This window comes from Bos mutus, chromosome 5, assembly GCF_027580195.1.
Source record: "Bos mutus isolate GX-2022 chromosome 5, NWIPB_WYAK_1.1, whole genome shotgun sequence".
Classification (NCBI taxonomy): domain Eukaryota; kingdom Metazoa; phylum Chordata; class Mammalia; order Artiodactyla; family Bovidae; genus Bos; species Bos mutus.
The window spans coordinates 92,059,407-92,071,172 of NC_091621.1; the positions used below are offsets into that span (position 1 = coordinate 92,059,407).

The window sequence follows — 11,766 nt, forward strand, 5'->3', positions numbered from 1 at the left end:
AGAAATGAGACTTGAGGTGTTAATTGAACAGCTTAGGGTATCCGAGAAAGAGAATTTGGTGAGCATTGAGAAGATTCTGGGAATGGAGTGAGTCTTAGCCAATCTTTTTGAAAAGAAAGGAATCTAGAACTTCTTAGATCAGGAATAGAATGCCAGGCATCAATTATTCTGCTAAGACCCAAAATGGCAAACCTTACCTACAGAAATCTGTATCGTCCTCTCTTCACATTTTTGTGATTTTAAAAATGTGGCTTTCTAAAACACAATTATTATGCAGAATGTAATTTTTTTCCTCCTTCCTGTTACCATTTTTCTGCGAAGTAAGTAGAGTTAATAAAATTTACTTAAGGAGAAAAGATTTTTAAACTGCATTTGCAGATATGGGCTCTCTTAAAATTTCCCAATATGTTGCTATCTTGTGTTTAATATAATTAATTCTAGGAAATTCTGTTCTCATAGAGAAATGACAACATAATACTGCTTGTTCACCATCCAAGTTAGTGAATATAAAGATTAATTTGAAAGAAGACTATTCTAAAAGCAACCTTTAAACAGGCAACTAAAGCAAGCAAAAAACAGGGCTTACTGTGACAGTAAAACATCTTGGGAGCGACTAAAGAAATGCTCCGAGAACAGAACTCTTCAGAAGTCTCTGGGACAGTGTGGAAGGCAAATTTAGCAAGAGAGATTAACTGTTCTGAGGAAGAACAAAGGCCCTTCTGATCCTCAATGAGGTTGCCCTTCTGATCCTCAATGAGGTTGCCCTTCTATGGGGAAGTTTGTGAAGCTCCTTCTTGCTTTTTCTGTCACAGGGCCTGGAGGCCTCAGAGATGTTTAAAACTGTTGGTGCAACATGTAAAATTTAATTCTGACAAGTGTATCAGCCCAGTCAGTGGTGAGGTAGGAGGAACAGAGGAATTCAACCAGGCAATGGAACAGAAGAGAGGGAGCACACACAGAATAAATGACTAGTAAGAGTAAGGCTTATCACAATTTATCACATTGCATCTCATCGCATCATATTGTATTTTAGAGCTAGTTCAGACCACGTACACTAAATCAGAGGTAACTAGAGGAAAATTAAATTTGCTGAACTGAAAACATTCTTTTGCTGGACTCCAAAGTGTGTTAGTTGCTCAGTCATGTCTGACTCTTTGCAACTCCATGGACTATAGCCCACCAGACTCCTCTGCCCATGGGATTCTCCAGGCAAGAATACTGGAATGGATAGCTATTCCCTTCTCCAGAGGATCTTCCTGACCCAGGCTTTGAACCTGGGTCTCCTGCATTGCAGGCAGATTCTTTACCATCTAAGCCACCAGGGAAGTTTGATTCTCCACTGCACAATTGCAAAGGAGAAGAGTCTAGATAGGACCAGAGAAGATTCTATCGGAAACTTATCTCTCAACTCATCAACCAATCACACAGTTCAGTAATTAAAGCTTAATGGAAGTAATCAGACTCTTTCTACATAGTCTAAAAGTGACAACAAAGGTCAGCTGGATAACTCTAAATGAATCAAACTTAAACTTGATCAGTTCAGTTCAGTTCATTCGCTCAGTTGTGTCTGATTCTTTGTGACCCCATGGACTTCTACATGCCAGGCTTCTCTGTCCATCACCAACTCCAGGAGCTTGCTCAAACTATGTCCGTCAAGTCGCTGATACCATCCCACCGTCTCATCCTCTGTCATCCCCTTCTCCTCCTGCCTTCAATCTTTCCCAGCATCAGGGTCTTTTCCAATGAGTCAGTTCTTCAGTCTTCTCCAACACCACAGTTCAAAAGCATCAATTCTTTGGCGATCAGCTTTCTTTATGGTCCAACTCTCACATCCATACATGACTACTGGAAAAACCATGGCTTTGACTAGATGGATCTTTGTCAGCAAAGTAATGTCTCTGCTTTTAATATGCTGTCTAGGTTTGTCATAGCTTTTCTTCCAAGGAGCAAGCATCTTTTAATTTCATGGTGTCTTTAAAAACTTGATCAGTGTAACATAAATGGGCCAAGAGATATAGTTTGATTACATAGTAAACAAGATAAAGAGCTGAACTTGGAGATTCTGTGGGACTGTTTTTGCTTGGTTGCCTTATTGAAGATTCTCTCTCTAAATTCTAGACAGTTAAAGCAAGTTAGTCTGAACATTGACCTAGATTTATTCTAGAAGTGGCCTCAAAACTACAGAAAACTCTGAGAACTGGCAAGCTGAAATCAAGATATGGAAAGATACTCAAGAAGAGGTCCAAGCAAATATTTTCAAAGATGCTGTTACTTTTTTTTTTTTTTCAAAAAGTAAAATTATCCTTTCCTCTCAATTACCCAATCATTCAACTAGTATTTATTGTGTTACTAAGTCCCAGGAGCATCCAGGAGTGAGTGAGGCAGATCCCCACCTCATGGTCTTTAGAGTCCAGTGGGGAAGCTGATTCTGTCAGAGACATGCCATTCCTCTGTGACCATTTTTGTCATGTGGGGCTTCAGTGCTGACTTCTACTTTTAACTAGCATGCATGCATGCATGCTAAGTTGCTTCAGTCATGTCTGACTCTTTGTGACCCTATGGACTGTAGCCCCCCAGGCTCTTCTGTCCATGGGATTCTCCAGGCAAGAATACTGGAGTAGGTTGCCATTTCCTCCTCCAGGGGATCTTCCCAACCCAAGGATCAAACCTGCATCTCCTGGGTCTCCTGCTTCAGCAGGCAGATTCTTTACCACTGCTGCTGCTAAGTCACTTCAGTTGTGTCCGACTCTGTGCGACCCCATAGACGGCAGCCCATCAGGCTCCCCCATCCCTGGGATTCTCCAGGCAAGAACACTGGAGTGGGTTGCCATTTCCTTCTCCAATGCATGAAAGTGAAAAGTGAAAGTGAAGTCGCTCAGTTGTGTCCGACTCTTGGCAACCTCATGGACTGCAGCCTACCAGGCTCCTCTGTCCATGGGATTTTCCAGGCAAGAGTACTGGAGTGGGGTGCCATTGCCTTCTCCATCTTTACCACTAGCACCACCCTTTTAACTTAAGCTTTCAGTAACTGATGGACTTGGAGACACCAGAATACAGCAGCAACTACCACTTATGACCGCTTACTCTTAATAGGTGCCTTACATCTGTGATCTCATTTAAAACTGACAACAGACAGGCCTGAAGTAGCCCATACGGGGCCTTGTGCAAATTAGAAATGGGTACCTCTGCTTGGTAGATGCTGCCCAGGGACTTGAGCCCAACTGGAATGTCAGCCTCTTCTCACCTCCTCTACTCAGTGCATTTGCACAGTTCACAGGCTGCACAATGGTACTTGACAGGCCTCTCAAGAGCCTAGTTAAAGTATCATCCACCTTGGCACATCCATCCTCAGAAGGACACTGAGGTCAGGAGAGATTAAATAGCTTTTCTGGGGGTTGGGGTCATCTTTCACAAAGTTTCTTTGGCTTCTGCACCTGCTCAAGCACAGTCTCCAGGGTACTGCTTCTCACTTACAATACTGCGTTGCTGCTAGGCCTGCCTAACTTGTGACCTGGGGATCCGAGAGCATCCAGCTCATGATGAGCAATTCCGGACACAGAGTCACTTGATGTCCCATGGTAGAGGCTAGACTACATCAGGGCCCAGTAGCCTGCCAGGAGCTGCATTTCTAAAAAATTTTAGGTATAGTTCCTTTACAATGTTGTGTTAGTTTCTGCTCTACAAAGACATGAATCAGCTCGATGTTTACATGTATCTCCTTCTCTTGGAGCTCCTCCCCATCTCCGCCCCATTCCACCTCTCTAGGTCATCACGGAGCACCAACTGAGCTCCCTGTGCTTCTTCCCACTAGCTATCTCTTTTACACATCACAATGTACAGTGCACAAAGTCAGCCCTAACTTCCCAATTCATCCCAACACCCGTCCTCCTCACCATGTCCACACATGCATTGCCTATGTTTGTATTTCTATTTCTGCCCTGCAAATAAGTTCATCTGAACCATTTTTCTAGATCTCACATATAGGCATTAATATATGGTATTTGTTTTTCTCTCCCTATTCTCTGCAGCAAGTGGCATGGCATCTCTTTGAGAACCCTAGAGATCTGCATTGTGATCCTCCTACTGGGACTTGCCCAAGAACTCACATGGCATATTTTCTTCAACTGGTACTCCTGCTACCATGGGATCTGCTGAGGCATATGACCCAAGCTGCAAGGCTGCTTTTACTGAAAACTGGACATGCTACAAACCCCTGTCTTTCTCTGGGCTCCACTCCAAAGCTGGCAGCCTTCCAAGTCACCCTGTAAATGCACTGAAGGAGTGTACCTCAGTGTGGAATAGTCTACAAACAAGTAGTCTGCTAATCTGGCAGGCCTCTGGATCTTTCTAGGGCTGACTTTTCACCCTCTGGATTCGATGTGTCTCATCAAGGCATATCGAATCCAGGGGTACATGGCACTTCTTGTTCATTAACATTTCCTCATAATAGTAGACCAATGTAATTTTGTGAAATGTCCAAATAGCATGGATCCCTATGAGAGAAAATGGGAGAATTAACATAGTCCTGGGGCAGTCTGGAGACTATATTGTTGTTCAGTTGCTCAGTCATATCTGACTCTGGACTGCAGCATGCCAGGCTTCCCTGTCCTTCACTATTCCCAGAGTTTGCTCGAACTTACATTCATTGAGCCAATGATGCTATCCAACCATCTCACCCTCTGTTGCCTGCTTCTCCTCCTGTCCTCAATTTTTCCCAGAGTCAGGGTCTTTTCCAATGAGTCGGCTCTTTGCATCAGGTGGCTAAAGTATTGGAGCTTCAGCTTCAGCATCAGTCCTTCCAATGAACATTCAGGATTGATTTCCTTTAAGATTGACTGGTTTGATCTCCTTGCTGTCCAGTGAACACTCAAGAGTCTTCTCCAACACCACAGTTCAAAAGCATCAATTCTTCGGTGCTCAGCCTTCTTTATGGTCCAACTCTCACATCCATATATGACTACTAGAAAAACCATAGCTTTGACTAGACACACCACATCAGCATTCTTGCCTTGAGAACCCCATGAACAGTATTATTGTCATTTTGTGCCAATTGAAAACTGCTTTCAGTTCCTCTTTTGATTGATATGAAAAATAATATGCTCACCAGATCAACCACACACTACATACTTGAGGTTCTATTAATGTGCTTCAGTAGAGGTCCCATATCCAGCCCAACAGCTGCAACTGGGCTACTCCTTTGTTACATTTACATAATGCATGATCATCCACCATCTGGTTTTCATAGATTCCAGAACAATAATTAAATGGGCACCACCACCTCTGCACCCTTTAAATCTTTATTGTTGTTGTTTATTTGCTAAGTTGTGTCTGACTCTTTGTGACCCTGTGGACTGTAGCTCACCAGGTTCCTCTGTCCATGGGATTCTCCAAGCAAGAATAGTGGAGTGGCTTGCCATACCCTCCTCCAGGGGATCTTCCTGACCCAGGGATTGAACCTGTGTCTGCTGCATTGGCAGATGGATTCTTTACCACTGAGCCAGCAGGGTAGCCTTTCAATCTTTGAGGACGGCCCTGATCTCTGTCATGCTCCTCTGAGATGTAACTTAGTTTCTTATTTACTATCTTGGCTGGATGCAGAAGTTAATAGTTTCAGGAAATCCCACTTGACATTTTATTCTACAATGAAGCTCTACTGTAAAAGAAAACCAAGATAAGACATGGGTCTTATCACAGTCTAACTAAGAAGAGAGTCATGACTGGAAGAGTCAGGAATTTCAATCCCTAAACTTCATAAAGCTATATATGGTGCACCTCTTGTGTCTCAAGGCTCACCTCTCATTTCACTTGTTCACCTCAGTTCCATTCCAACACCTCATGTCAGCTGCCCTTCATAGCTCTAGTTTGCTGCTCAAAGGCTTCTCTGCTCTGCAGTGGGTCATCTTCAGCAAACTTCTTAGCTTTTCTGACAAACGTGCAAACTTGGAAATAGGAAGGACTTAAAACCCTTGACCTATGGAGAAGGAGCTGAGGACCTGTCTTATGTGCCTCAGACAGATGGTGGGGAGGTCCATTCTACTTGGCTCTTTAGAGAGGGTTCTAGAAAGAACACCTCAATTTCCCATAGTGGTGAGCAGTTTTGTAACACGTCACACCCTTGATTTTGAAACAAGAGGGAAGGGGGCAGGGCACAACCTTTAAAAGAAAAACATGGCTTATAGGCCATGACAAAAACTAGTTAGAAATAACTTGAACCTAGATGGAGAAGATTCATCTTCCAGTAAACCTTGAGCCTCACTGTATGCTCATTGTAATACATTCAGTTCAGTTCAGTTCAGTCACTCAGTCGTGTCCGACTCTGCGACCCCATGAATCGCAGCATACCAGGCCTCCCCGTCGATCACCAACTCCTGGAGTTCACTCAAACTCATGTCCATTGAGTCAGTGATGCCATCCAGCCATCTCATCCTCTGTCATCCCCTTCTCCTCCTGCCCCCAATCCCTCCCAGCATCAGAGTCTTTTCCAATAAGTCAACTCTTCACATGAGGTGGCCAAAGTGTTGGAGTTTCAGCTTCAGCATCAGTCTTTCCAAAGAACACCTAGGACCGATCTCCTTTAGAAGGGACTGGTTGGATTTCCTTGCAGTCCAACGGACTCTCAAGAGTCTTCTCCAACACCACAGTTCAAAAGCATCAATTCTGCACTCAGCCTTCTTCACAGTCCAACTCTCACATCCATACATGACCACTAGAAAAACCATAGCCTTGACTAGATGGACCTTTGTTGGAAAAGTAATGTCTCTGCTTTTTAATATGCTATCTAGGTTGGTCATAACTTTCTTTTCCAGGAGTAAGCGTCTTTTAATTTCATGGCAGTCACCATCTGTAGTGATTTTGGAGCCCCCAAATTTAAAGTTTGACACTGTTTCCCCATCTATTTGCCATGAAGTGATGGGACCAGATGCCATGATCTTCATTTTCTGAATGTTGAGCTTTAAGCCAACTTTTTCACTCTTCTCTTTCACTTTCATCAAGAGGCTTTTTAGTTCCTCTTCACTTTCTGCCATAAGGGAGGTGTCATCTGCATATCTGAGGTTATTGATATTTCTCCCGGCAATCATAATTCCAGCTTGTGCTTCTTCCAGCCCAGCGTTTCTCATGATGTACTCTGCATATAAGTTAAATAAACAGGGTGACAATATACAGCCCTAACGTACTCCTTTTCCTATTTGGAACCAGTCTGTTGTTCCATGTCCAGTTCCAACTGTTGATTCCTGACTTGCATATAGGTTTCTCAAGAGGCAGGTCAGGTGGTCTGGTATTCCCATCTCTTTCAGAATTTTCCACAGTTTATTGTGATCCACCCAGTCAAAGGCTTTGGCATAGCCAATAAAGCAGAAATAGATGTTTTTCTGGAACTCTCTTGCTTTTTCCATGATCCAGCAGATGTTGGCAATTTGATCTTTGGTTCCTCTGCCTTTTCTAAAACCAACTTGAACATCTGGAAGTTCATGGTTCACATATTGCTGAAGCCTGGCTTGGAGAATTTTGAGCATGACTTTACTAGCGTGTGAGATGAGTGCAATTGTGTGGTAGTTTGAGCATTCTTTGGCATTGCCTTTCTTTGGGATTGGAATGAAAACTGACCTTTTCCAGTCTTGTGGCCACTGCTGAGTTTTCCAAATTTGCTGGCATATTGAGTGCAGCACTTTTACAGCATCATCTTTCAGGATTTGAAATAGCTCAGTTGGAATTCCATCACCTCCACTAGCTTTGTTCGTAGTGATGCTTCCTAAGGCCCACTTGACTTCACATTCCAGGATGTCTGACTCTAGGTGAGTGATCACACCATCAATATATGCTAAATGACGCACCCACCAGTGCCATGACAGTTCTGAGGCTGACCATAAAAGGCTAAAAAGTGGGCGGCAACCCAGTCCCTGGAAATCACCACCCCTTCCCCCAATATTTGGAATAATCCTGCCACTAATTAACCTATGAAATTACCCAGCCCATAAAAGCTAACTATGTCATATTTCAAAGCTCTCTCACCTTCTGTAATGGCCCACACTCTGTCTGTGGAATGTGCTTCTCTCTAAATAAATCCACTTGTTACCTGTTATTTCATCTCTGTGTTCTTTCACAATGAAGAAAGAACCTTAAATTTACCAGAAATAGTTTCACTTTCACATTCTTACTCCTGTTCCCTGGTATCGTTGACCAAACCAGTCATTGTGGGCAAGCTCTTGTTTCAGGATCTTCTATGTGAGCTCTGCTGCTGCTAAGTCACTTCAGTAGTGTCCGACTCTGTGCGAGCCCACAGACGGCAGCCCACCCCGCACCCCTGTCCCTGGGATTCTCCAGGCAAGAACACTGGAGTGGGCTGCCATTTTCTTCTCCAATGCATGAAAGTGAAAAGTGAAAGTGAAGTCGCTCAGTCTTAGTGACCTCACGGACTGCAGCCTATTGAGAGGCAGTTGCTTCCTACAGATCACAAAGAGGCACAGGGAAGATGATTGCAATATATAGTATAAGAATAAATTTTAAAATTCTTGTCCTAATTTTCAAAAAGTATAAACATATACTTTGTTGGTTTCGAGCCTTGGAGTGGAGCCCAGAGCAAGACAAGGATCTGAGCAAGTCCAGTTTTCAGTCTGGAAAGCTTATTCTTGGATAGTGGATCTTGCATGAGTTTTTCTTCTAAGTATCTCCATGCATTTTTTGATTTTCTGTAATACCACATGTAAATCCTATATTTAACAGTGCCACACTGAGCTCACATAGCACTATTAAATATAGGATTTACATGTGGTATTACAGAAAATCAAAAAATGCATGGAGATACTTAGAAGAAAAACTCATGCAAGATCCACTATCCAAGAATAAGCTTTCCAGACTGAAAACTGGACTTGCTCAGATCCTTGTCTTGCTCTGGGCTCCACTCCAAAGCTCGAAACCAACAAAGTATATGTTTATACTTTTTGAAAATTAGGACAAGAATTTTAAAACTTATTCTTGTTCTGTATATTGCAATCATCTTCCCTGTGCCTCTCTGTGATCTGTAGGAAGCAACTGCCTCTCCGTGGTATGGATTCCAGCACTCAGTGTGACTGCAATTGATTCAACATTGTCTCACATTTGGACACTTGATTTGCTTCCCAGCTTCAAGGTTCTAAAGCAGTCCTATGATTTATATCCTTAAAGCTATTTAAGAAGTAGCAGTAGTTATGGTACCATTTACATGTGGAATCTTAAACCAAAAAGAAAAAAAAAAGCCAATTTAATAGAAACAGAAAATAGAATGATGGTTACCAGGGGTGGATGGGAGCGGGAAATGGAGAGATGTAGGTCAAAGGGCACAAACTTTCGATTACAGAAGAACAAGTTCTGAGTGTCTACTGTACAGCATGGTGACTACAGCTGATAATAAGGTACTGTACACTTGAAAGCTGCTGAGAATAGATCTTAAGCATCCTCACCACTAAGTGATGGATGTATTAATTATCTTGATCTTGGCAATTATTTCATTTCAATATATATATAATGAAATAATAATAATATATACAATCATCATGTCATGTACTTTAAATATATATGACTATATCTATCAGATATTCCTCAGTAAACTTGAGAAGAACAAGATCACTAGGAAAAGACCATACCTTTGAAAATTAAGAAGTCTGTAGGTTAAAGAAGAAATAGGAAAAAAAGTAGCAATATATCATAGTGGCTGAAATTTTACATAAGCTTGGGAATCGAGTTGATTGATTTAAATCCTGGCTACTCTGCCTATTAGTTGTATAATTTTTGACAAGTTGCTCAACTTTTCTAAGCTTCAGTCTCTTTGTATAAAACTGTAACAGTGTTAGGTAATAATGTCATGCATCATATGATTGTTATAAGCATACTAAATTAATTTGTGTGAACCTCTTAGAAGAGTGTCTGTTGCATAATAATTGTTCAATAAAATTTAGCTCTTATTATTGGTTATTTCATTAGGATTAATTCCTAGGAGTAGAATTGTTCAGGGCTTCCCAGGTGGTGCTAGTGGTAAAGAACCTTCCTGCCAATGCAGGAGACGTGAGAGATGCTGGTTCGATCCCTGGGTTGGAAAGATTCCCTGGAGGAGGAAATGCAACCCACTTCAGCATCCTTGCCTGGAGAATCCCACGGACAGAGGAGCCTGGTGGGCTACAGTCCATTGGGCCACTCAGAGTCACACATGACTGAATTGACTTAGCGCAGAATTATTTGGTCAAAATGCATTTTTGTTTGAGGCAATTGATATAAATTGCTGAATGTAAAGTTAGAATTGACATTCATAAAATTCATATTGTCAAAATCCATGGTATTTCCATGGGTCCAAATATATGTATTGTTTTTAAGACAAGAGGCTAAATGTACATATTCTTTATTTTATGTACATTTAAATAAAATATTTTTTTTTTGAAAATAATGCCAGGAGTCATCTGGCTCCATTTTTTATCAGCAAAAGTAGACCAGTTTAGCACTTGCCTGGTGGTGCAGTGGATAAGAGTCCGCCTGCCAATGTAGGGGACATGGGTTCGATCCCTGGTCTGGGAAGATACTGCATGCTGCAGAGCAACTAAGCCAATGTGCCATACCTACTGAGCCCACGTGCTGCAACTACTGAAGCCCGTGTACCTAGAGCCTGAGTTCTGCAACGAGAGAAGCCACTGCAATGAGAAACCCGAGCACCGTAGTGAATAGTCCCCACTCACCACAACTAGAGAAAGCCCATGTGCAGCAACGAAGACCTAGCACAGCCAAAAATAAATGTACATTTATGGCCATTTTATGCTCTAGTAGCGAACAACCTTATAATTTCAATAATTTCAAACAACACAGGTTATTCCTCAGTCGTACTAAAAGTCCAGTGTTAGCGTGGTGGGGTAGGAGGGAGGGTGTCTGTTCCTTGTATATCTTGGACTCCGGCTGACAAAGGTTCCGCGATGCGTCCACGACTCATGAGGTGGCAAAAAGAGGAAATGGCAATACATGCACTGGCTCTTAAAGCTTCTGCCTGACGTGATGCACATTAGTTCTCATATTTTATCCTTCAAATAAGACATGTAGTGACACCTAACTTCAACAGACACTGGGAATTACAGTCCTACTCTGCACTTGGGGGAAAAGTAGCAGGCTATTCGTGACCAGCCTTAACGACTACCACAAATTTCATTGTTTCTGTATTTATTTTTTAAATGTTAATGTTACTAATTTTTTGAAATAGGTAGTATATTCACAAGGTTCAAAATGCAAAAGCTACAAAATATTATAGACTGAAAAAGCCTATGTCTTTCATCTGTCTCCTTCCCTGGAGCCAAGCAGTACTAACAATTTTCTTGTGTTTCTTCCAGAAATATTCTATACATATACTTTATTAGCAAATACTTGTGTGTGTGTGCACACGCGTGTGTGTGATCATTTTCTGTTGGTCCTCAGATTCCTTATCTACCTTTTATGGATCTGCTCTGTGCTCTAAGGGGTTATTGTTGTTCAGCAGTTAAGTCATGTCTGACTCTTTGCAACCCCATGGACGGCAACATGCTAGGCTTCCCTGTCCTTCACTATCTCCTGGAGTTTGCTCAGATTCATGTCCATTGAGTCCATGAGACTATCTAACCATCTCATCCTCTGCCGCTCCCTTCTCCTTTTGCCTTCAATCTTTCCCAGGATCAGGGTCTTTCCCATGAGTTGGCTCTTTGCATCAGGTGGCCAAAGTATTGGAGCTTCAGCCTCAGTATCAGTCCTTCTAATGAATAATCAGGGTTGATTGGTTTGATC

The 11,766-nt window shown here is 42.2% G+C and overlaps 1 protein-coding gene across 2 annotated transcripts in view; it reads left to right on the top strand.

Annotated features, from left to right (window-relative positions):
• The window catches only part of MED21 (mediator complex subunit 21), a 46,439-nt gene extending 38,143 nt beyond the window's left edge, over nucleotides 1-8,296 (top strand). The window contains exon 6 of one of the 2 annotated variants that reach the window (XR_011464283.1): nucleotides 4,029-8,296. The gene's annotated coding sequence lies outside the window, so the exon portion shown is untranslated. The remainder of the gene's footprint in view (nucleotides 1-4,028) is intronic. The other variant, XM_070371236.1, reaches the window with a different exon arrangement.
• Nucleotides 8,297-11,766: the final 3,470 nt, after the last annotated feature.